We start from the raw sequence: 26,541 nt of genomic DNA, 5'->3' as shown, positions 1-26,541 counted from the left end.
CTGCACAGTTGGGCAGATTTACTCTGCCAAACTAGCCAGACTGGACTGAAACTTGACAGCTAACTTTCACAGAAGGTGAACAAACCATCCTTGCAGGGAAAAGGGAGACAAGGACAGAGTTTGCTGAAGGCATCTAGGATTCAAAAATATAAGTGATTTGTAGAAAGTTGCCTCAGGTTAGGAGGTGTCAATGGCAATTTATATCTTAAAGTCTGTCTAAGTAAACATACAAAACAATGTCAACATCAGACTTTATTTCTTATTAATGACATCACTCCAATGTTAAAGGTTAAGCACTGAAATTTGGTAACATGATTCATGACATTAGTTCTTTTTTCTAAGACAACAAAAAGGCTTTGTTGCAATTATACTAAGACAGGAATAATTAAAAGTATGCACACTTAAGCTCAGTAAGACCAGTTTTTACATCCTGCTTATACAACATGGTCAAAGTATATGTTTCAAAGCATAAGAGCTGAAGAGTGACAAATGTAAACAATAAAATTTGTAATAGTCCAGATGTCTGATAAGAAATTAAGATGTAGATCATTCAATGCATCAGGAAATGTTGTCCAATAAAGTGAAATGCATCTGCCAAAGCAGCTGGAGAGAAACTGTGCAGTGGTGTATCTTGGGAGGTTTTTGAAAGCATAGAATCCTCCTCATCTTTTTTGAATGTTGAATCTTTTGGGTTTAGTGATCTAAATTTCATATTAACCAAAAACTCATGATGCCCAACTCATGCAGTAAGGTTCAAGTTCTTCAATGAATAAGTTAGATCTCCTGGAAAAAAGAAATTAGGTTCTACTCATTAATCAGGTTGGCACTAATGCAGGTTGAGAGAGAGCATTCCCAAGCTAGTATAGAAAAGGAAGTATAAAACAGTCTATGCAGTCTACTTCAGATTTTGTATTTTGGGTAAAACCCACATATTTCAAAACATCAAAACATTTTTTACTATTAAAAGTAACCAGGCTAAGTTAAAAGAAGGAGGGTATTATGTACCTTTGTCCTTTTATAATGGTTTTCCCTCGACAAAAACATACTTGGAGATTTGCTTTGATTCTTTCATGGATCTCCCATCTATAAATCCTTGATCATACAATGTCCCGTCTATTTCCATAGTGTTCCTCCAAGCCGACGTCTTCCCCACTCAAATCCACTAGACTAGTGGCAGCAGCAATTAGCAAACATCTGCTGCTGTTTGTAACATTCCTAAGAACGGTTGTTAATGGCATCTTGGAGGACCACTGTTGTAGAAGTGAAGGCTGAAGGTGGAGTCTCGGGAAGAGTAGAAGCTTCTTAAAGAGACAGAGGCCAACTTCAAGACTTAAAAATGCAAAATCCAATTTTTTTAAGTTGTCTTTGATATATGTTGCATTCTTATAACAACTGAAGCTAAGGTAATTATTATTCTATAAAATGGGACTCTGTATCTGGAAAATACACAATACCCTCCACCCTTTAAATATTTCACTAATTAAGTGAACAAAGGTATTCAAACTAACCAGAAGTGATTCTAAAATATAAGTTCCTTCCTCATTAAATCATTAACTCTGACTCTCCATGTATGTTTTTGGAAGTGGTCTACTTTGTGTCTTTAGGGCATAAAAGGGCATGCTCAATACCCATCCATTCCTTGTTCCCTGCACTCATTTATCCCTGCAGGGTGACCAGGACTTGATGTCTATCTCCAACAGCAATTGGGCGATAGATAGGGTACTTGCTCTAACTGAAACCAGAAATTCTGCTTTTTACAAAAAGTTCCATGTCAACACTAGCCCCCCAGTCACATTAAAAAGGATTAACCCAATATAAAAGGGATATGTGGACATGTCAGCTGTTAGTTTTAACATACCGGTATATCCAAGAAACCACCATAAAACTTGTTTTTGCATTACATTTCTGATGCTAATTCTTGCAAATTAGATATAGAACATCCTGTTTTAAACCAACCCACTTAAGAAAAACCTTTGAGATGCGAACATTTTGCATAATCGCTCTGTGAAATGAGTTTCAGCCTTGGAGCATAACCTCAGAGGGGAGCTGAAAAATGTCCAAGTATATTGTATATAGAAACACACAGGCTGTGCATCAACAGAGTGCTCCATCTGACCTTCCCTGCTGTTGAGCCCATTACACTTCAATTAACGACAGCATCCTGCTGCGACCAGAAGGAACAGCTGTGCAGCCCACATGGTGGTAATTCAATGAGAGCTACAGACAGGGGGACATAAAACTTGATCTACCAATCAGACACACCTACACACAAGGGGAAACAAATTTACTCTGCTGCACTATAAGCTTTTAGAGGGAAGTATGAAAAGCATGGCACAGATACAAAGATACTCCAACAGTGAACAGGATCGCATCAGAAATAATGCTGAGCTACACGGTAAAAGTAATTTAATTCCACATGCCACAAAAAAACCTGATTAGTGGCTATGTGCTTACCTAATGGATCCTAACAGTTCATGTTAGCTTCACAGGGATTCTCGATCATTGATGGAGGAATTGCTGACTATAATCTAATTCTTTAACACATTCTGATCCATCTACTTTTATCACTGCAATGTGATTTATTCAGTCTCTGGAAATGATTCAATGAAATGGGACAGAAGGAGCATGCGGTTTGAAGACCAGATGCAAATACTGCAAGCAAGCAGTATTTGCATCTGCTTGCATGCAGATATAAATACTGGATAGTAAATAATATTACAGGCTTTAGGGGAGAATGGCTAGATGACTTAAATTATTTCATTAAGTAAATGGATCATTAAAGTAAGGTTTTGATAACCCCAGGAATGCAGTTGGTAGAACTGTTGCCTTGCAGCAAGAAAGGACCGGGTTCAAATACGGGCCTTGGGTGTTTCTGCATGAAATGTGCATGTTCTCCCTTTCCATGAATGGGTTCTGTCTGGGATCTCCAGCTTCTTCCCACAGTGAACAAATGGCTGTCAGGCTAATTGATCTGTCTAAATTGTCCTTAGGTGTGAGTGTGTTTCTGTGTTGCCCTGCGGTGGATTGGACACCAGCCCACTGCCAAGATAAACAGGCCACAGCATTTCCACATTTAAGGTGCACTAAAGGAAAATAAACTTTCTAATTAAAAAGTTAAAAAGCATTTTTGTCTTTGTGCATCATTGTGACCAGGAAAAATATTATTACCTTTGCATTATTGGCAATATTTCATTGCGCCTAATTATTTATTTATTATTTATAGATAGAAATAAATTACACAACTAATTTGTCAGCAATGAGCAGTTTGGGAGTTTTCATCTGCATAGTAAAGCTACAAAGGTTAATTATTTCATAACCCTTAACAATGCCACTGCCTGTCATTATGATAGATGTTATGAGGTATTATTGCATGATGCTTTATCAGTGCGTGTAATTATTAAAATACATAGACTCAGCAAAGTATTAAACACAAGTTATGAAGATTTATCACACCTGACTTTTATGCCTATATTTTGTAATCCAAAAAGTCACCTTGAAACCTCATGCTCTTTGATGCAAAGCTACACCAAATCTTGACAACGTAATTAACATGAAAAATGTGAAACAGTATGTTTGTATAGACAAGGTTTCCCTAAGCTCCTAACAATGCCCACACCTTATCTGTGGCTTCACCAGGATGCTAGGAGAGTGTAATTACACCAGCCTCCTCCAGCCTGGCACAACACTACTGCCCTGATTTAATCTCACCTTGACTTGACCTCTTCAACTTGGGGTGACTACAACAACTCCCTACATGGCAACCAAGAACAATGCATTAGTTAATCAACTGATAAAAGCTCCAGATAAAAGTGTCCAGATCCCATTAGTGCTGAAAATAACTCCCCAGTCTTGGCGGTTAGTTTTACTGTTGGTAAAGATGTACTGTTGCAGTCTGAAGCACAGTAGCGCTTAGGTTGTAAATTAACTATTTCCTTTGAATGCAAACTCTGCAAAATTTGTTCAGATGGCAGATTTAAAAAGAAGAAACTTTCTTCTTTGTTTTTCTTATCTGCTCTTTTCCTGATTATAATGCGTTCTTTTGCATAATTTGTGTTTTAAAGCAGAAGCTTTTGGAGCTCATCTTGATGTTCTTTAAATTGTTACTTAGAAAACATAACATGGAAGATTATTTTATTGTTGTTCCCTTGCCACATCGTTTTTAGATTTATATTTAAATGCCCTGGTGCTAAACTTTAACATAAATATTTGTGTTTTGCTTCTCTTTGCCAAAAAACTTGTGGCATATTTTGAAATGTACTGTCAAAATATGTCACTCTTTAAAATGATTCTATATATTTCTAAAATGTGTATAATTTACGTACTTCCCCATGAAAATGCCTCCCTCTCCAACATGTGATTGCTCGTACTGCTGTCTACTACAGGTGATGTGCTGCCAACTTAAAACTGGTCTATCATATTCACACTTTCACACATATTGATGCAGAACATCCCAGTCCGCTCAGTTTCCAAGCAAAAAAAAAAAAGAAGTATCTAATTACAAATCTTGAATAAGCAACAATTTTTAAAATGAATTTCAAGCAACAAATTAATACCAGAAAAGGTGGATGATTTAGCCTGTAAATGAAAGCTCAGAGAAAACGGGGTTTGTAGGACGCTAACAGCATGCAACTTGTCTCCATCTCGTCATTGTGCCACACAGGGAAAGATGCATCTCTGTCTCTTCAGGAACTGTAATGTATTCAGGACCTTCAGTGGCAGATCGTCAAGACGACTTCTTAACAACTGTCAAATTTAAATAATCACATCTGAAACAGGAAATGGAGTCTTGGATCAACACACAGCAGACAGTCACTGCTGCACTGAATAATGCATACCTCATAAAAACAATGTGGCTCAGACATGTGAGACGGAGTGGAGGAGGGCAGTGCCTGTTGTGAATTAGGTAGTAATTTAAATCTTGACAAGTAACACGGCTATCAATACAGCACACACAGGTCTAAAATACAGGCACTGTAAATCAGCAGCAATAAAAATGATTGATGCTGCCATTTGCAATGTTGCGTTCTTCATTAGAATGTATTAAAATTTGCTAATTCAAATGAAATACCGTCACATTTTGGAAGATAATTTCCTTTATTTTTTGAGTAAAATCAATTTAAGCTACAAGAAAAACTGTGCAAGAATAGCAGATTGTAACATATTTTAAAAGATACGAAACAGAATTCAAAGATGAAAAAAAAAATCTTTCTTATGAAATGTTCTATCAGAGTCTTATTACAAAAAAGATTTTAAGCTCTGCCCTGAATAAATCAGCTCTTTAGTGAGACTCACAATACCTGTTTCTTTTTGTCCTGATTCAGTGTGAGGAGAATTAAGTACTCAGTACTCGGAACTACAAGTGTAGTCTTTGCAACTTATCCAACATCTGCACTCTTGTTTTTTCTGAAAACCAACCTAATTTTACTTTATGGGTTTTTTTTTTACACATCCACCATCAGCTTCAGCAGTCTTCTGAAGAAGGAAACATCAGGACTTTTACATACTTATCACTAGGTTAGGGGGATGCAGAAGAGGATGTCCAGAAGCTTTGTAGGGTATGTCATTTTCCACAATAATTTTACATTGGAAATACTCTATAAATACAGCTCTGGGAAAAAAAAAAAATTAAGAGACCACTTTAAATGATCAGTTTCTCTGATTTAACGTTTTATATGTATGTTGAGTAAAATTAACATTGTTCTTTTATTCTGTGAACTACTGACAACATGTCTTGGAAATTCCAAGGAAAAATGTAATATTTATTTGCAGAAAAATAACAAAAAAGGTGCAGTGATTTCAGACTCAATAGAAAGTAAGTTTATATTGATTTAGAAACAACAATACTCACCTTTGTTTTTCTTATCTGCTCTTTTCCTGATTATAATGCGTTCTTTTGCACAATTTGTGTTTCAAAGCAGAAGCTTTTGGAGCTCATCTTGATGTTCTTTAAATTGTTACTTAGAAAACATAGGAAATAGTTCATTTACAACCTAAGCGCTACTGTGCTTCAGACTGCAACAGTACATTTTTACCAGCAGTAAAACTAACCGCCAAGACTGGGGAGTTATTTCCAGCACTAATGGGATCTGGACACTTTTATCTGGAGCTTTTATCAGTTGATTAACTAATGCATTGTTCTTGGTTGCCATGTAGGGAGTTGTTGGAGTTGTTGTAGTCACCCCAAGTTGAAGAGGTCAAGTCAAGGTGAGATTAAATAAACAACAACTCAGTGAGAGTTCAGAAATAAGTATTTGGTAGAATAATCATGAGGTTTTCAGTGGGCTCTTCATTTTTGGTTCACTGACTACTTGATGCTTCCTGAAGAAGCCGCACATCATACATGTTCTAGCTAATATTTGTCCTTGTGGAGCTGTTTTAGTCTAATGTAAGAAGGGCATCCTTGGAAGTATCCAATTTTTACTCTGAACTCCTATTAGGACTAGAAAAAAACCCACCAAAGGCTGTGGGTTCTTTCCCAGTTTCACTAAAAAGTTGCAAAAGATCAAGCGGTCGTAGTTTGGTGTGACAGAAATGACATTTCCATATGAACATGCAATTATAGTGAGCAGTGCTGACATTCATTAAATATGAGCCTCTCAGAGAATAGTTCTGCTCTGTGTGCCTAGATTAGCTGTTTACCTCTTTATGAGTGATGTCTTTGAGCAGCTTTTAGAAGAAGAAATGAGACATGAGGATCAAAGAGTGCTTAATAATGTCTATACCCTTTGATGTTATTTGTGAACTGATCTGAAAAGATAACATCACACTCAGTGACCCAGTCTAAATATGCAGATCCAGCCACTGCACACTGCAAAAAACACACCAATTGAGCCTCAATATTCCCAATTCATTTCAGTGAAGAGAATTACCTTGCTGTCCCACTGATCCTCTTTAGCATTCTGTTTTAATATTTCAGTTAAGATGTATGAAATATTAAATCTTTCTTTCAGCTTCAAAGAAAAATCTATTCAGAAATGCGCTGATAATACAGAAATTGTTCAACTGAATTAATGCATCCAAGGAAAAAAAGAAAAGCTACTAGATTACTGAAAAGTTTGAGTCACAAATGGACATTGAGGCACTTTGATAGAAAGCCCTCAGGACTGGATTAGCCATTGATAACAATTAAAAGAATATTTAACCTCCCACACTTCAGTCTAATTGTTGCTCTATCAACTCCTGGGTAAAAAGACACAGTATGACAAATGGACTCGCAGTGTGAGTGCTCTATCCTCTCTTCTGGATGAGGCACTTATCTGGTCGCGCTTCTCAGATAAGAGAGGGAGGAGAAAGGAAAGGCCGAAAGTGGGACTTTATTGAACGTTTTGTCTCTGTGGAGAATGCTGGGAAGGCTCAGAAGCAGAGACCTCACAATGGCGAAATCCAATCAAATATTTTGGAAAGTGACAGCTTCAATCTGTCATCGTCTAGTTACGGCTCACCTTCAATTTGGAAAGCGAGCTTACAGTTAAAGAGGTTCCTGAGGAAATACTGAGCTGGTGGAAAAATAAAGAGCACCAGTAATCAAAGTAGCATCAAACCAAGTAATGTCTCTCAATTTTCTGTCTCTTTCCTTATTGTTTGAAACATTATAAATCAAAAATATTTTCATCATTCCTGCAAGGCAAATTGCTTGCAACAAAACTCTCACTTTTATTCCCTTTATGGTGACATAAAACCAGTTTTCCTTGCAGAATATCACACAATAGTTTTGACTGGCTGGGATGTCATGTAAAAGTTTTGTTATCAACTAGATTCTTTTAATGTCTAAAAGATTATTAAAGATCTGTTAAAACACCAGAAAGAGCCTGATTTCTGTAAATGCAATCAGAGATTTGGGTGACTAAAACAACCACTATTTTTTTCAGCAAGAAGAGACAGGAGACAGAATGCAACATTATGGGATTCATGACCATTTCTAAAATGGAGGTATTTTCTCCTCAAAAGATTGTTTCTGTTCAGGATTTAGCATTTATGCTATCAAAAACAATAAAATAACCATACTACTTCACAAATAAATGTGCATACTTTTTTGTTAATGTGTAAAAACATTTAGCCTTGAGTCCACACGGTGGCAAAGAACCTAGAGGGCCTTCATTTGACCTACTTCTTGTTTTGTTTTAAAGGCTATGATAGTATATTGCTCCATTGTTTTTGTTTATGAGAAAGATGTAATTGAGATTACAGCAAATGTAAAGTGCTTCCAGCAAAGTTTTATTCTGGTGTCAACAGTTTGCATGAATGCTTATAGATTATTTTTTTAAAAATGACAGCAGATGTGTAATGAGCATCCAGACAGGCACACAAACCAGCAAGCAAATAAAAACAATGAAGACGCAGAACACTTCATGCATAATTATCTTCACATTACCTCTTGGAATTCAACCCCTATTAAAGCCCAGAGATTACCTATACAAACAATGTTTATTAAGATTTGAAACAAAACTACTTTCTTGACTAGAAACTTTTAATGCATTATGCAACTGCATAATGCAGTGGATCTTATTGTGGTTACACTGAGATGTATGGTTAAGTTAAATTCAACAATTCTTTTGCAAAACACTTAAACCAATGTTTTGCTAAGTAAAAAATGTCAGCAGCCTTTGTACCTCCCATTCACATGCAAACACACCGAGATTCATTGTGTCCCTGTGGAATGGATCGCCATGTTGGACCCCATACTGCAAAGCAGACCAATCAAACTGCATCTACCAGCACCTGTAAGGCTGGAGGCCATCTTGCTGCATCACACACTTTACAAATATGACCACACTGCAGAGGTAAAAGGTCTGAACAGAGAAACTCCTATGAAGACATGCCCACATCAACTGTGCTTTCCCAGCCTCCAGGATGGAGAAACAACCTTAAAACCTTTTTTATGGTTGAACTTTGTTCTGTGGGAAAACATCCACTGCGCCCAGTGCATTGCAGAAGTTTTCCTGGAAACTGCTTCTGTCCATTCAACTCGAGGTTCTTCTTGGATGGTAATCCCATCACTGCACCAACAGCTCACCCAGAGAGCTCATCTAGTTGTTTCAGCCATGTGTCCTATTTCAACGCTGAGACTGATCACCTCACATTTTGGATTTGAGTGGGTTTTTTTTTTAACTGGCTATTCCCACTGCTCTCTGAAGAGTTGATGGTTTAATATTGTGTGATTGTTCTTTTTCCCTTTTTGCTGTTACTTTTGTCATATGTTGAAATGAATGCATGCAAGAGCAGAGTTTGAATAATTGCACCAAGACTTCAAACTGGGCCTGCTATTTTCTTAAAGGGGTTATTTTCTTGATATTATGGCTGCAAGGTTGATCTATTTCCGTTGATGAATTATCATCTCTTTAAACAGAAGTTGTTTGTGCTTGTTCTGTTGTTTGTGTAGAGCAGTGTTTATTGTCAAGCAGGGTTGACAGTAAACAGGGTTGTCTGACTCATCTATTGGCTACTGATGCAGGAGTCCCTTGTGGTGCTCCAACTTCTTTTCTTTACTGAAAGAAACTTCAACTGAATTAATATTTTTATGAATAATAAAATAATAATAACAATTACTAATAGTTACATAAGACAAACATTCATGTTATCACTGTTGCACAACAGCCAAACTACAATTATGTAGAGGGATGCTCACCCATGCAGTTCCTCTGATTTTGAGCTGGAAATAACAGTGGAGCTTTATTGTGGTTTTACTTCCTGTGTCTTGCTTCTTTCTATTAAACTTCAAATGTAAGTTGAAGCTACTGTAGAGGTTTTGGATTGAGAGAAAGATTATGAACAGTCTCCAAAGCAAAACTATAGTTAGTTAAGGATATTTGTCTGAATTTCAAATATTTGGCTCAGCACTGCTTTGGCTACATTCTGGATTGTCTTTTGAAATTCTGATCTCACCTACTGGCAAAACAAGGCACTACAACATTTTAAAAGTATCAAATGAGTGAAATCACAGTGATTGCAGCAGAGGAGGTGATTGTGACTTGAGGGAGCAGTAGGCTGACACAACCATGACAACTTTAGTCCACTAAGAGTAGTTCAGTGCTGAAAGAGTAACTCCATATACCCACTTGAAACAAAAACTTCTTCTGAGAAAGAACAACCACGTTCACATCAAAGTAAAGGGTCACCCTTCCACCAGCTGGAAGCCCTGGTGCTTCTCTCCTGGAGATGGTTGCCGTCATACACATGGTAATCATTTGGCTAAATTCCAACCTACTGCTGCTTCAGTGAGTGATGAAATCAGCAGCAACCATTTGTAAAGATGGTTAGATTCAGATTAATGTTGGTTGCAGCGTGGAGAATAAAACAAACAATTCACCATTAGGTCTTTGACATCTCACAACTTCACAGATTGAGTGGCTCTGTGGTGGAGCTGGACAAGATGGGCGCTGCTGAAACATAAAGATCAACCTCATAACAGTAAAGGGGTTATTTATCACCCAAAAATGATTAATTAGTGATACAGTGACTGGAGTAAAAGCAAAATATCAACCACTTCTGACAACTTATCAGGCTGTACGGGAGACTATCAGCAATGAAATTTGAGCACATGGTTTGTACTCATGAACACAAACTGTTTTTCATCAGGAAATCGACAGATGAGAAACAATCCTTTCTCTGTTTGTACAGCGTAAACAGCTTCCAGATTGATACCGCTAGTATTATCTCTACACTTGTTTAATGCAACAAATGCTACATTTGTTGCATTAAAAATACTCAGAATCAATCGGAACAATATATATATATATATATATATATATATATATATATATATATATATATATATATATATATATATATATATATATATATATATAGATATATATATATATATATAGATATATATATATTAAATTTAGCGTCTCCTATTGTTGTTGCATGAGATAAGAAAAGTAATATTAATCATGATAGTATATGACATTTTTGTTCACTTAATTAGTAAGTAGAGACCATATGTGTTTATTATGATTTCAGTAATAATAAGGCTGTTTTGCGAAAGCTTCAGACTTCTGTTAACAAATTTTAATGGACATCCAGAATCAAGAACAACAAGGAACACTACAAAAGAGTCATGGATAAAGTGGTAGTATTGTTTAAAGTTTGATTGTAAAATAATAATTGTAGTTTGGAACATCTCACAGAGCTCTGATCAATGCACACAAATCTACCAAGATATAAATATCCATCTAGATCCGTCTTTCTCAAACCGTGGTCCCTGGACCACTGGTGGTGAGAAAGACTGGTCTAGACTGATGTGCCTGGAAAGCCCAGCATCATTCAGATAAGCAGAAAGAAGGCAAATTATAACTCTTGGGATGCAAAGACACACAGCTCAGGAGTGAAAGTCTGGAGTACAGGAAAGAAAATTTTGAGCAATCCACAAAGGCCAGATTTGTAGCTTTCACAAAAAAACTTACAGGGACCAGTTTTTCATCAGACGGGAAAGCACTGATATACAGCCTGAGCTATAAAATAAATTTTTTTTCCTTCCCCAGTCTTGAGGATAAGGTGTCTTCATGGTTAAAATGTTCAAACGGTTAAGCTCAACTGCATCAAATTAATGGTTTATTGCCTGGCCCTATGAAGACCATAAAATCATTCTGAGTTGGTCTTTCAACCATTAATTTAATGGGTACACGCTGAACCCATGGAGTGCAACTCCTCTTACACTGGAGTTGTGGCTCTGTGGGTCAGATTGATCTATTAAAAAAAGCCCAGATCTAACCAGTTCAGGATTTGTGGAGAGACTTATAAATTTATTATCACAAATAATCTCCAATCTTACTTATAGAACAGGGATTTCTTTGTGTAATAGGTTACTTCACATTGGAGACTCCAAAATCACTTCACTTGACTCCAACCTGCCTGAGTTAGACTAGTTTTGTAAAGAAAAAGGGGAAAAATGTCAGTCTTTATACATGCAGAGCTGGTAGAAAAATACCCCCAAAAACTTGCAGCTGCGATAGTACCATAAATGGGTATTGACTCAGGGAGGCTGTAAACAAATACCCTGCACACTTTAGATTTCATTTGCCAGTCTTTGAAAATTGTGTATCCCCTTCCTTTTAGACCACAAAGGTGAATTACTTTGTTTTTTTGTTTTTTTTTCTGCCACAAAATTCCAAATAAAATACACTGTGACATAAAAAGGTAGAAAGTTCCGTTTTACAAGGAGCTCTACTGAACCCTGTTTGAAAAGGTTTTCTTCTGTGTGCTACAGACAGAATTATATGCACTGAATCTTCCGGAGACCAGAACAGTTTAGTTTTCAAATGTCTGTCAGAGTTATCTAAATATTGGATCAAAACAATAAAGGATTTATGAACCTTTGAAAAGACTTGCTCCAGGGAGTACACAGCTATTTGAGGAAGAATCCACAGGGCTCCACATCTGAGAGAGAGTCTAATCCTCACATCTCCATATGAGTTGCAGAGGTTGGCTAGGACAGACTGCAGATTGCTGACACAATAAAGTAGGATTTGGCTTCATATGAAGTTAAATAATTCTTTAATATGCGCTATTTTTTTTGTTTTTTTTTTTAAATACATTCACTGGCTAACATGCAATAGAACATAGTTCTTCTCTAAAAACTGCTGCCCAATGGTGTCTCAAGCAAAAATAAATAAAAATAAGTCAAGATTACTGCATGTGGTTTTATTTTGTGTTTTATCTGTGATGAAATTAAAAAGAAAAATGTCCAACAGGTAACAATAAAACTTTCAGCCATTTCTTGAATCAAAAGTAGAAAATAATTGATAAAATTCATTAATATGGGAGTGGTGCATTGCCAGACCATATAGTTTATTTTTTTGGCAACATTTGTTTAATGTAGAGAGTCTTGGAGAAGTGTTTATCAATTGAAGGGCAATGCAACACAAAGTACCTTCACATCTATAAGCTAATATCCAAAACCAATGTGCTGAAACAGAACCTGGCACTTTTAGCTGTATTATATTTTACTTAAGGAGTGATTCCTACTTCAAGGCTCTGGTGCTTGGCCAGGAAGCAGCCATCATAACAGAACCCGCCAGCGCCACTCATTTTCTCATTGTTTGTTTAGAGAAACACAGCCTGTCCTAATTAAATGCAGAAGAGAAGGAAAACTGTATACAGTGGTTCTGAAGATGAGGATAGAGAAAATCCATCTCATGAGCTGCTGTTGCTGGTTCGATGGTAGTGTAATAACGAAGTATCATTGGCTCTACTCCTGTAAAACGTGAGTCACATCAGCAGGCAGCCTTTTAAAACTCTCACCCACTGTGGGGAGCAAAATGCCATCACAAAAAAGACTGATTCTTGTGCTCTGGGTGTCAAGGCATGAGGGTGAAAAATGATCAACAAACATTGATCCTTACGGCAGCTCATCCACACATCCTTACAGGGCCAAAACAGCAATAAACAGAAAGTTGTAGTAAATAAAAGCATCATGCTCTTCAAAGGATGGGAGGATGTTAATCTGATTCTGAGTGAACTCTCTAAACGAGGCTTCTCAGGAGGCATTATTCCAGTGTCTTCAAAGCAAGACCTGATTTCTACTTTGACAATAACTGATTTATTTGCATTTTATGAGAGTCTGAGTATTTCACAGCACACTAAACAATGAACTCAATCACCACATTCTGCTTGTTTTAATTTTGTTTGTCAGTCAGGTGGCGAAGACTTTGCTTAAGAGCTATAAAATCCTCACTGTTTTTGCTTTTTAAAGAAATCTGTAGTTTCTCATCAGTTTCGCCAGCAGATTAAAGAGGATTTCATATTGTTTAAATATCAAAATTGCTAAACCAGAAAATGAGGATTTTACAAGACTTCAAAGCATTTAAAATAGATATTGCCACCCTCAATACTCTCTCTCACACACACACCCACACGTAGGGGTGTGTTAGTCACATGCCAGTAATCATTATCCCACTGTATATTACTCCCGCTCAGTCTTTCCTTTGTCACAACTTCCTGTTTGTTCCAGGTTTTCTCCCTAAAGCCTGTTCTATACATTTCCTCATCACCTGATTTGTGTTTTTCTTTTGTTTCTCTGTAGCTCTCCACATCATTCTGTCATGTTGCCTTTCTATCTACAATTGGATGGGGATGCTCATTAAATGTGGCATGTGACCATAAAACATTCGTCCCAAAGACATTTTTAGCAGTTTTTCTTTGGTAGTTTACTCCCTCTCAGTCTACGTTTATGATTAGCGCTGTGGACAGTGTTTCTGAAGTTTTAGCGCATTCAGTTTATGATCTGCTTGAAACTGGGCGGTTGATGAGTTTTTCTTAAAGATCGTGACCAATTTCAGATGTGACAGTGGCCATAGGATGACTGAAAGGTGCAAAAGACTGGGTTTTCAGGCAGAATACTTTAAAAGTGGTTTTGGAAGGCTTAATTAGAGAACACTGAACGAAATGCCAAACATTTGGTACTCCTCTTGAGGGTCTCTTTCACTGCCAATGGTAGTGGTGTATTCCAACTGTTGTTTGTAAAAATTATTGAAGTTACATGTTGTGGGACCCTTTCACCATAGAAAAAGAACAGTTAAAATTAATAATTAAGTGAATAAATTTTTTTAGGGTTTTAATTAATTTGTAAACTTCTGTCCTGCACTTTTTAAAATGAAGGATTGTTAGAAAAATTATGACATGCTTTCATATTGATATAAAGTTATAATAGGTTTAAATCGAAGGCAACCAGACTTTCGCTCAGTTTTGTCTGAAGACGTTTCAACATGTATGCAGGAGTCTTTTTTCCATCCTGGAGGATCAAAGTTGAGCAACTTGGAGTTGGGAGTTGCTGTTTTTATGCCCAGTTAGATTTAAACTGATGTACAATTCATGTATGAAGACGCAGACAGGACTAATGGATATATAGTGCAAGAAAATATTAATAAAAGAGGGGACAGAACAGATTTCCATATTTTACTGATATAAGAACCTTTATAACTTTACTGTTATAAAGTTATAACAGTACCTTTATATTTTTTTCAAAACCATTCTCTGATTATCACCTTGTGCTAAATACAAAAGGTGTTTTCATAGTCAGAAAATGTAAGAGTTGTTAATTAAATTCAGTATACGTAAGTGTGTGGTTGTGCATAAAATTAGTTGCATATCAGAAATGTGGAATGTATTTTACTGTGAATGATTAATTAGAAAAGAAACCTTACTTCCACAGTAGCTTTTAAAAAAAGTAAAACATTAATCCTCTTGCTTAATGCCATCAACATGCTCCTTTCGGTGCAAAATTCAAAATTCCTGCATATCTTCCATGTCAAAATGTCATGCTTTGCGAGACTGAAATGTCTGGATTTCTCAGACTTGGCTGGAGGGAAAGAACTCTAGAAAATGGCAAATAGATTGTAGTGATCCCTGAGATATAGCATACCTTAATGTGATCTTCACAGGAGATGGTGACCACAGTCAGACAATTTTCATCTTCACTAGCCCTGACTAAGGAACAGTAAATACTCACACATTTTGGTGGAAAAGTTCTTGCTATGGGAGGAGGAAATACCACTAGCTATGTTCACAAAGGTATTAGAAAATAAAGCAGAGGAAATAGGAAATGTGAAAGAAGTTATTCAAATGAAACTACTTTAAAAGAGAGAACAAGAGATCCTCAGATTGCATGGAAGATGAAAGGTGGTATTACTCTGTTATATTCTTTATTTCTTTTTTCCCCCACTTTGTCATAAAAAAAACAGAATTTGGAAATTTTGTTAGCCTTTTGGAAATGTTGAGGTTAAGGTAAGAATCCACATTTCTAGGGAAATTCACATAGAGACTTCCATAAAAAAAAAGACTTAAAAGTCTGTTTAAAATGTCATCTCTTCAGTCTGTTTATAAAAAGATGCACCAACACAATGTTTGGTAATGGGATGGTAATTTCCCTCGTCTGACTGGCTTTGATTGGTGACACAGAAACTAGCAATTCAATCTTTATCTGATCAGAGAGATTTCTGTATTACGGCAAAAAATTGCTGTACTTTGCCTACAGGCTTGTTTCCAATATTTAAAGAATTCAAAATTAAAAGAAACTACTGCCTGTATGTTTAAATAAGCAATAGAAAACTGTTCTAATCTAATTTTTTTTTTCACTCCCCATCCACCATGCCATGCCATCCTGTATAGAAAGCCTTGTTAAAACTGCTGAAGTCTAATACTGTTGGTTCTGGGTAAAATTAGGTTGGGGGGTATTGTTTTTAGGGAATACACACAGAAACTGGTGAGCTATAAATGTTATCTGTGTTAAAAATGTATACTGCTAAAATACAATGCTGAAAAGTATTTTGAAAAGACTCCTCTTTTTAAAATATCTATTTCAAAAAGTTATGAGCACACACATTGGGAGTGCTAGAAAAACTTGTTAAGTGCTGCTAATTATAGCTTTTAAACAGAAATCAGAATCACTTTCAATGCAATATTGGCGAGTTAAAGTGTTTTACAACTGGAGACCTTAGGGGGAGCTGTGGTTGAAATCTGGTTTGGTTTTGAAAGTCCATTTATCTGATTCCAAAACAGACAAAAGTGGAACCACATATTTAAGTAAAATAGCTTTATTTGCAGTATAAAAACACTACGTACTTTCAAAACTACAGAATGTGAGAGGGGGGTTATTATGTATTTTTTATGTATTTTCCAGGTTATTATGTATTTCCATCTAATAACAGTTGCTATTAGATGGTGTACAAATCAAACATAGCTTGGAAGAAATTTGACTTCACATTCTAGCCTTGAAATGTTGTCTCTGTCTCTGTAAGAGCCCTCTCCCTTCAGCACGTCATCACAGTTTACAATGGCATCATTCATAGGAGCGTTGGACTGAGAAGTAGTTCATCTGATAAGCAGAGCAGACACAGCGCTCCACCAGGTGTTTGCAAATTTCTGCTGCTGCTAGCCTGGAGGAACTGTGCAGGGGAGGGGTGATCTGTGGGGTACTTTGACTCCAAGATGGAGATTTGGGTAAATAAGAAATCCATTGTATGAGCAAGCAGTTAGGCAACCCTGAATGACTGCTAGTAGAGATTTAATCTTTCTAAAACATGCATGAAAGAATCAAAGCACCAGTCTGGGTATGTTTTTGATGAGGAAATAACATTATATCATGATTTCAAGCTTAGAAAATAATAATTTCTACATGGCCTTAGCCTCCCGTTTACAATTATAAAATAAAAATTGGTCAACAAAGGTAAACTCAATAAGGTTCGATAAGCAGCTTGTAAGAATCAAAGCACATTTTAAGGAACAAAATACAACCCCCAATGACATTGATCTATTTCTTCATGAAAAGAAATCAATTTTTTAGATTGTTTTCAAATGTCATAAAGCCAAGGTTACAATCCTTTGATCTTTAGAGGTTAATATAATATTAGGGAAAGATGTAATGCCAACCTAATCTGATTTCTGCATCTGTACTTTTTTTGTGGTTCCTTCACCACTCTCCTTCTCCTGACCCTCAGCATCGACCTAAGGATTTATTTTAATTTATCAAGCAGGTAAATTATTTATGCACCCATGGTGTAGCCTTGCTGATAGGTTTCCTTATATGTTGTCTGTACCCTGAACACATCCAAAAATACAGTCACACTATGTGTGCCAAGTCTGGAATGGGATGTTAGAGCCTTGTAGGTAAAATCATGTAGTCATGCTGCTTTGGTATAGTGTTGGTTTCCCCCCCCCCCCCCCCCAAGTTTTTCAGCCCCACTTGTCTCTTTCTCTTTTCCTTTTGGCATGTTGGCTAATTTAACCTGATCCTCTTTCTTTTTTTGAATTTTTCAAATTGGGAGGGGCTGCCCTTATGTGCTCAGTGTACAAAATTTTAGACTAACCCAGTTTGAAGTTTCACTGCTAAATTGGCCAACAGGGCAGCTGAGCATCAATGTTGAGGCACTTTATTTATGGGCTAAAATAAAAACACCCACACACATTTTGACCAATCAGCTGGTTTGTGCTCAATTTGTAATGTCCTGAACCAATGTTTTCTCCCATTACAATGTTTTTGGTGAATATGGGTACCATTGCAACATCAGTGTATTGGACCTCTTACAAAGCACGTATTTATGTAGTTTGGACCAATTCCGTTATAGTTTTTTTTTTTTCCCTTGACGAATACAGTACAGTTCCTAAACTGTTCCTGGTTTCTGATAGTGGATTGTCAAGTCATTTATTTATTTTTCATACGTACAGGGTTTCAGAACACTCGATGCTAGATTCACCCTAAATAGCTGCTTGTAAAATGCTGGTCAAACTGTACCCAGTTTGAACTCAGGACCTTACTGCTGTAAGCCAACTGTGTTAACCACTAATAGATTATACTGTTTATTGTTCCACATATTTATGCCTCTCGCATGATAGAATTGGGCATTCCATTGATTTCATAGTTGGTGGTCTGCAAAAGAAGGCAACAGAATGCTTAACTGTGTGGCAAACACTTATCTAAACCCTTCTGGCTCACCACATAATGTGAAAGCCATTACACATAATACTAAAATATTAACGGCATGTTCTATGAAGATTTATTTTTGACATTTGCTAATCTAGTTCGGATGTCTTTCCTTGAAGGCAGCTGCTTTTCGTAGAGAACCACCATAAAGCAGCTCCACGGATATCACCCTGACCTCTCAACCTCCAAGTACACATCACTAAGTCCTGAGTCACATACCTTTTCACCTGCCGGTCAATACTTGTGACATCCCTTTATGTGTAATGTATTCTGTTTCTAAATCCAATAGACACAAACAAGAGCTTGAATTTCAACACTGCTGCCAACCCTGAAAAATCAAAGTGGCAGTGCTTCAGATTTTACTGACTGCAGCTGTACGTTTTCATCGGCATGATGGCAGTAACATGTTTTCGCTATAGATAATGTTGTTCCCTTCAGGAGAACAACTCCTTTCCTTTCTCTCATTAGATGTAATTACTGCTGACACTTCAAACACACCAGGAGAATACCAAAGAAATGCCAACTGAGACAGAAGGCCTCTACGGCAAGTGGACAAAAACACACACATTTGGCCATTAGCACCAGTGAATTGTATTGCTGCACTAATTCCATTATGTGCAAGGATGATTTGGAGAATACAGCCAGTGATCCGAAGTTAACAGGGTTGATGGAGGCAGGGGATTCGCGCTAAAAGGCCAGTGGGCAATCAAGAGGTGGGCCAGGTTCTGTGACAGCCTCCTTCAGCTGCCTGGCAGCTGGATAGCACTCGAAGAACAACCTGTGTGGCGAGTCGGAAAGAGCAATGGACAAATAAGCTGACCACTTGACAGAGACCCTCAAGATAAGCCTTGCTCAAGCTCCTGCATTTGTATTCCAAGTGGGGTGTGGGGTAGAGGCTAATGTAATTGAAAACTGGTGGGGTGTTGGGGTCAGCAAATTTAATAGACTTTAGAAAAAAAATAGTGTTTTGTGTTCTGAGTTGCAATGTGGAGCAGCAATAGCCCAACTCAGCATTATGATTCTCCTCCCCCAAGTTACTGCTTCCATTCTGTTCTCCATTAGAGCCACGTAAAGTGGGATATAGGAGCGTGAAATCATGGCCACACACCATGTCGATGATAACGCCACGCTAAAAGAGGAAAATTTCTCTAAGTGTATTCAGCTCAGCGGAAGCTGCAAGGGACGAAGGTGGAAACTACTTCAGCTGGTCGTTGGACTGCCTTTTTTTGTTTCCTAATTAAATTAATTCATGCTATCATTTGAAACAGAACAAAGAACAAGAGTGAGGACTGCTGCTGCTAAAATAACATTCATTTGTGATTATCACAAATTTTAACAATGTAGAATTTAATAATTAATATTTTGACAAACAAGTGTAAGAAAATATAATATTAAAACACAAAACTTATAAGTGCTGAGTCCACAGGAGCAAGACAAAAGGCAATTCCACAATATTTTACAAAATTTTTCACAATTGTCTCGATTTGAGCTCGTCTAAGTCCAAGAAGAAGTTGTATTTTTATCTGGAGGGTAAATTCAATAGATGATTCTGAAATCCAGAAATCTGTTTTTTATAATGTTTTGTTGAGAGCAGAATTGTACACTACATGTCTGGTCAATTGCTAATATTTTATTTCATTCACATCCTCAAAATGGTAAACTGAAAAAGACCTGTTCCTGACAACATAAATACTTCTAACCAGTGGCTTTAATGGGAGGAGCCTTCCTCTTTCCTTTATACAACCAAAAAAACCTTGGTGACTCCTCGCAGTAATGGGATAAGAACACAATTTTGTGGTCTAATACTCCAGCTGTTCCCAAATGTTACATAACATTGTGCAGTATTTTTAACATCATACAAACATATTCTGTCATAAATCTTTATTATTACCCTGCCAGTCTACTAGCAAGCATAGAAAAATATTCATAACTGTTTGAAACGTGGATAAATTGACAATTTGACAAACTGTACTGTTGATAAATTAACAGTAAAGCAAAAATCCTTTAAAAAGGGCAAGACTGAAGCTCCCTATAGAGAATATTGACCTTCTTCAGCTGTCAGCTGGATGTTTTACTGCCCTGTGTCAAGTAGAGGTAATGAGATCAAGCAATCCCAGGTCGCTGCTATCATGGTTAATCACTTGGTGAGCTGACTCTTAAAGTAGATTTTAGCCTGAAACAAAACCACATTTTCCTTGATGACTATTATTAGTGTGCTAAGCGCCACAGTCATTAAAATTTGTGTGGCGGGACTTGATGTTCACTCAAATTTTAATACCGCAAGGGCAAATAGATGTGAAAATCAAAAGAGCTGTTGCTAATAAAATTAACAGATTTATTCCAGCACTATTATTCTGAACATTTCACTAATCCTAAACCATGCTAGGCTGGATGGATGAGCTGAATATTAAAGCTGTGATGTAATTCAGAGTCTTTCTAGGCAGTGTATTTACACAGTATGATTCCCATGTGGTGAGAGGATCTTTCCTCAGTGGAAATGAAACACAAAAACCTTCCTTGGTTCAGTTCCAGGTACAACCTTTCATTGTTTCCAGAGCTATTTTTAAAGAAAGAAAAGTCTAACTAGAGGAAAATTATATTCCTGAAGGTAACAGTCTACATTTGTTATTTGAACCTTTTTTAATAAAAATATGTGAAGTGCTTATTCTGGGATGATGCCAGTTTGGAAGTAGTTTAAGATGCAATCATAAAAGATTTAAACAAAGAATGTGCACATAAAGGAGAAAAATGCCCTCAATGAATGACATGTTTTAAAAGATGCAGTTTTTTGTGAGACTGGGTATTATCAGTCCCGCCATCATGCAACCATGTAAAATACTCACTGGTCACTTTTTAGTGTAAACCGGTTCAAAAGCTGATCACCTAACCAAATGACAAAAACTTATTCCACTTAGTCATCTAGACATGATGGAGACAATTAGTAGTTTAAGTTTAGCTCCAGAATGTGGATAAAAGATTATTTAGATGATACTTGTGAGTGTCTGACGTGCTTTTCAGAAACCTCTTGGCTACAACTCCTCTGACGGTAAATCAGAATGCAATGAGGATTCATACAGAGATCTAACAGTGATTAGAGGAATATTATTATGGCAGTCATGTATTAATCACAGATACAAAAAGATGACTCACTTGATAAGTTGCCAAGAACTTTTGTGGAAACAAACAAACCGGTATGTGGAATGTTGATTACTGCAACTTTAGTAGCTTATAGTTTGAAAATATAATTGTTTTTGGACAGATCTTTGCTAGAAAATTGCATGGCTTTAGTGTTTCAACTAAATCTGTTGTTTGCACATACATTAGGAAGCTATACGAAATCGGACAACCTGACAAACACATCATAGGCAATTATAAGAGAAATTGTTTGACATTTCATTTGCCAAGATGTGTTTTTACATCTTGGCAAACTCAAAGCATTCCACAAGGAATGCTTTGAGTAGCTTATCATTTGCAGCTCATCATTTTGGAAGAGAAATGTCATTGACAAATAGCTTCCTATTTGTTTTGTACTTTCAGAGGATTCAGTCAGAATAAAAATATAAAAACTCCTACTATTAAACGTGCAAAGAATCGGCATAAATGCCCTTAGTCATTTTTTTCTTTCATTTAACATCTGAGATGTTGTGTAAAGAAAGGAACTTTATTTAAACTTTATTTTCTGTTGGGAAGAACACCTACCAACAGTTTGTGACGAATCAGGCAGCAACTGCTTTCAAATCACACAAACTGTCACTAAAATCTGAAGATTGGGTGTTCTTTGAAATACCCACAAAAACGTTTCCCATTTCAATAATGCAAAGGTTGATTCCAGGAAAGTTGTAATTGGATAATCGGCTGATGTTTGATCCAGTGATACTGCATAAATTAGACTCCAAATATTGTGATACTGCTGCTAAATGCCAAAGGCAAAATAAAATCTATGTAAGCTAAGAATGAGTTTATCAGAGTGCTAAAAAATGTTCCACTTTTTACATTATCACTACATTTTATGTCATATTTTATTCTACCTATTTTAGCAATTTAGTTGTAAAGTAATGTGGTTTCATAAATCACTTGTTAAGCTTGTCAAATCTGAAAAGCTACCTTTTTTTGCACACACTGCAATAATAAAATTGAAAACAAAGTTGAGAAACTGACTTTCTATTTCAAGTTAGAATTATTTTTGCTAAATCCTAACAACACTTCATAACAGACATGACTTTAAATGAGTGATTGAGTGGTGCAGCACATTGTTTCCCCTCAGCGTTCCTCAATATTGTAGTTGTGGTCTTATTGTACCCGTCTTTGTTCAGTAAGAAAATAAGCCATCCTCTACAGTATCGACCATGTGTCAGTTCATCACCACCTTTGGGACATTTTGTACATGTTTCAAAAACCAATTATGTGACTGGCACTTAAAATTTCAAACAGTGTTAATTTGGTTTTGTCATAAATCCAAATCTCCTGTATTATAGAGGGTATGACTGTCCAAATTAAAACCATATTTATCTAAAAGTTAAATTTAAAAAATCTCCAGAAGATAATTTAACGTTAAACAAATTATTAATGAAATTTGAGCATTTTATTTATCTCGGTTTTCCATCTAAATACTCAAGAGAAGTTGGTTTACTACAAAATGTGGGTACTAATTGGCGAAGCGATTGCAATCTGTAACTTAAAAAATTGAATTAAACAGCTTTTTTCAAAACTTCCTGGACTGAACATGTTTTTATGTCTTCCAGTTTTGAAAAGCTGTGAAAGGATGTTAGCCTGTCATATTATGCTTTTATTCAAAGAAAAACAGGGCGGCATGCTCCAAAGTGAAGCATAAGGTACATGTGGTTTATTTACATTTAACTAAGCTGAGAACATTTCACCTGCTAAACAGGAAAGCTCCTTTTATTCACATCTGAGCACCATAATACTTAACAAGCTTTAAATTCATGCAGACATTTTAGATGATGTCTCCATGAATCAGACATCATGCAAAAGGGATTATAATAAGCGGAAAAGTTCATTTGTCTACTGTCTTTTCCTGAACAGTCTGGCAGAGTCTATTTGCCAAGAAATACTGCACCCTACTGTACAAACTGTAATGTAATCCTTTTGCTTTGGCTTGAGGTTATGTGCCCAGATAACCTTTTAAAAGATTAATCACATCAATATGTCTCCAATATAACTTTAACACCCAGTAAGATGCCTACATATTCCACAAAATCCATTGTTCTCACTAAAAAAGATATACATTTCCTGAACTGACACTCCCAGGTCATGCTGGGTAGAACTTGACCAGCTGCTGAATGGAGCATAACATGGCATCCAAAATACTGCCCTCATATTTCAATCAATAATCAGGTTGGGTTGCAATTAGCAAGTTGGAGGGATCGCGGGAATCACGTGACGGATCAATCGAAGGAGAAGGTGGCACACTCATTGAGGTGATTTACAGCCCAACAGTTTGTCCCACCCTCGGTCTGAATCCATGCCGTCTATCTTCTTTATACGAACCTTTCAAGGCTGGAAATATGCATCTGTCAAACGTCCCCCATTACTCCGGCTGCCTGTCACACCTGGGGCAGCTCACAGCCGGGCGGAGGGAAAGGGAGAAAAAAAAAGACGGAGTGTAGCTGTCAGCACAGAAGCCTCTGTGGACTGAAAAGGCACCAGGTCTCCCATTTCTCGGGCTCTAATTTCTTCAAATTGCGGATATTTTTGCAGGTCTCCGACTGAGTGGTGGGTTAATGACAGAGCCTGTCAGGCAAGTCGCTAAAGCAGCTACTTTTATTGCTATGGATGGGATCAGGCTTTGTCTTATATGGAGACATTGTGCACGGCGTCTCTGACGGTGCATACGCCACAAAGCATGAAGAAAGCAAAACTTATCTTCGCTGATGTTATTTTGCAGCTCAAAGTAAAGAATGTGTCATTACTTGGCGTCCAGCGACTGTTCCTTAGTCTCAGAGCTGCGTGCGTGCAGAGTGGGCTGCAACACCCACCAAGTGACATAAATCCCGCAACTCTGTGGACTGTCGCCTGTCGGGTAAAATGAGAAAGTTTTCTGTGTGGATCCTCACCATTAAAGTGCTGTTTCAGCTCTTGCTGTTAGCGTTTCCACTGCAGTGAGTCTGGATGTTCTCTCACCTCAACAACCAGTGTCTTTTCATATCACAAAGCCATTTCTCTCATTTCTCTCCGCAGCCCAAGAGAGTGCAGCAAACTATGTCATGAATGAAATATAAGCACACCGCTGTATTACTTATGAGACCTAACGCAACTTTTGCTCAGAGCTATTTTCAGATTTCATTTAAATTCATCAGCATGATGATTATTCTTACACCACAGACCACAGCCGGTGGGGCATTGGTCCTTGAGAAAAATATTAGCTAAAGATGAACTTCAGAGATTTCTTATCAGCCTGGACCACCTTTCAACTGTGCAATAATTAAACATCAATCACTGTAGTAAAAGCCGTCTTGTAAACCTTTTCTGTAAAATAGTCAAAGCCGCCAAGAGACATGATCCAAGTGACAGTAATGTGCTTGCTGTTGAATTGCAAATGTGAATTTATGTTGTCCTGTTTGTTTATTAAACAGTAAAAGGAGATCCATAATTTGATCATGAGACTCATCTCTAATTTATAGAAATGAGGGAAGAAATAGAAAGCTTGTAGTTTGAAGTGAGTAATGAATACGTAATAACAGTTTAGCAAATAATCTGCATTGGTACCTTAGATTTACCCAATGCACTATAAAATGTTTGTAGATGTAAACATTAATGGTGAAAATGAATGGGTTATTCACCTGAACCCAACAACAACAATGTCAAAGTCTGGACATAAATATGCCACAATCCATGAGAGCTGTGACTGAAAAAAGGGTTACTTATTGAAGAACAGATTTCTGAATTTTGAAGTTTAAATTACATAGATTTTGTCTGAAAATAAACATTTTTGTGCTTTTCTAAAGTTTAAAAACATGGCTGTATATTGGAGTTGGGGAGAACCCTTTTGTAGCAGGAAAAGTGTAATTTAACTAAAGGAAATACAAACCCATGCCATTCAAAGTGCAAGGGTCCAAGATCACAGAAACATGGAGATAACAATCGAAGAATCCAGCAAGGAGTGAATGATAGACATATACTGGGAGAACTGGACTGTGGAACAGTGAATGGGTGAGTCCAATTAAGTGAATCTGCTACAGCTGAGGGGGACCAGGAACTGAGTAAAGCTGTATAAACACGGCAGAGGATAAAAGCAAGCCAAGTGAACACAGGGATTAAAAGAAAAAATTGGAAAAATAAATTAATTCTGAGCACTAAGTAAAGAAGCATAAAATGTTCAGAGTCTCACAGACATCATGGCAACAGCTTGTTTGTCATTTTCTGCAAATAATATGCAAAATGCTGACAATTGAATTAAAATTTGGAAAAAATCTTACAAATAGTTAAGGTAATACAATAAAAATATACGTTTTTAAAATTTTTCCAGAGTTATATATGCTGTATGTAGAGAGAGAAGGAGAGAAAGAGAGAGAGCCAAGATAAATATCTTCCATCAGTCTCTCTGGATTTCCCCTCAGCTTACTTCTGGGAGCATGCCATTTTCGGATCGATAGAGAGTCCGCTTGTCCCCTTCTGATGTGGGAACACTTGAACTCAAGCTCATGGTGCAACTCTTCACTTACTTTCTGCCACCAGCCTTCACCACAGAAACAAAGCACATCTGTTTACCTCTATTTATCTTTCCTAAATTACAATATTCTACAGTGTCTCCCTTTTCTTTTAGTCAAGACTAGAGCCTCCAAAGCATGTCTCAGTAACAACCTTGCAATTTAAGCCTAATTCTTCCTAGCTGCCATTGCATCAACTTTGCAGAAATGAGAGTGCTTATAAAAATCTCATATAAGTGCAACAAAGGTATGAGACAAGTTAGCACCCACTGCTCTGCTTTAAAACAGTCAGAGCTGCACTTCAAATTCATCACTGCCAAAAAAAAAAAAAAAAAAACTGAGCGAGGAGAAACTACAAATGTGGAGAAATCAATTTGTGCACAATGGAGAGCAAGCAATCAAGGTTACTTGTGTTCGTTTTCCAGTGTCACAGCCCCCAAATTTGAAGTGAACAAA

Source organism: Gambusia affinis, linkage group LG11 (genome assembly GCF_019740435.1).
Source record: "Gambusia affinis linkage group LG11, SWU_Gaff_1.0, whole genome shotgun sequence".
Lineage (NCBI taxonomy): Eukaryota > Metazoa > Chordata > Actinopteri > Cyprinodontiformes > Poeciliidae > Gambusia > Gambusia affinis.
This window is presented reverse-complemented; position numbering follows the sequence as displayed.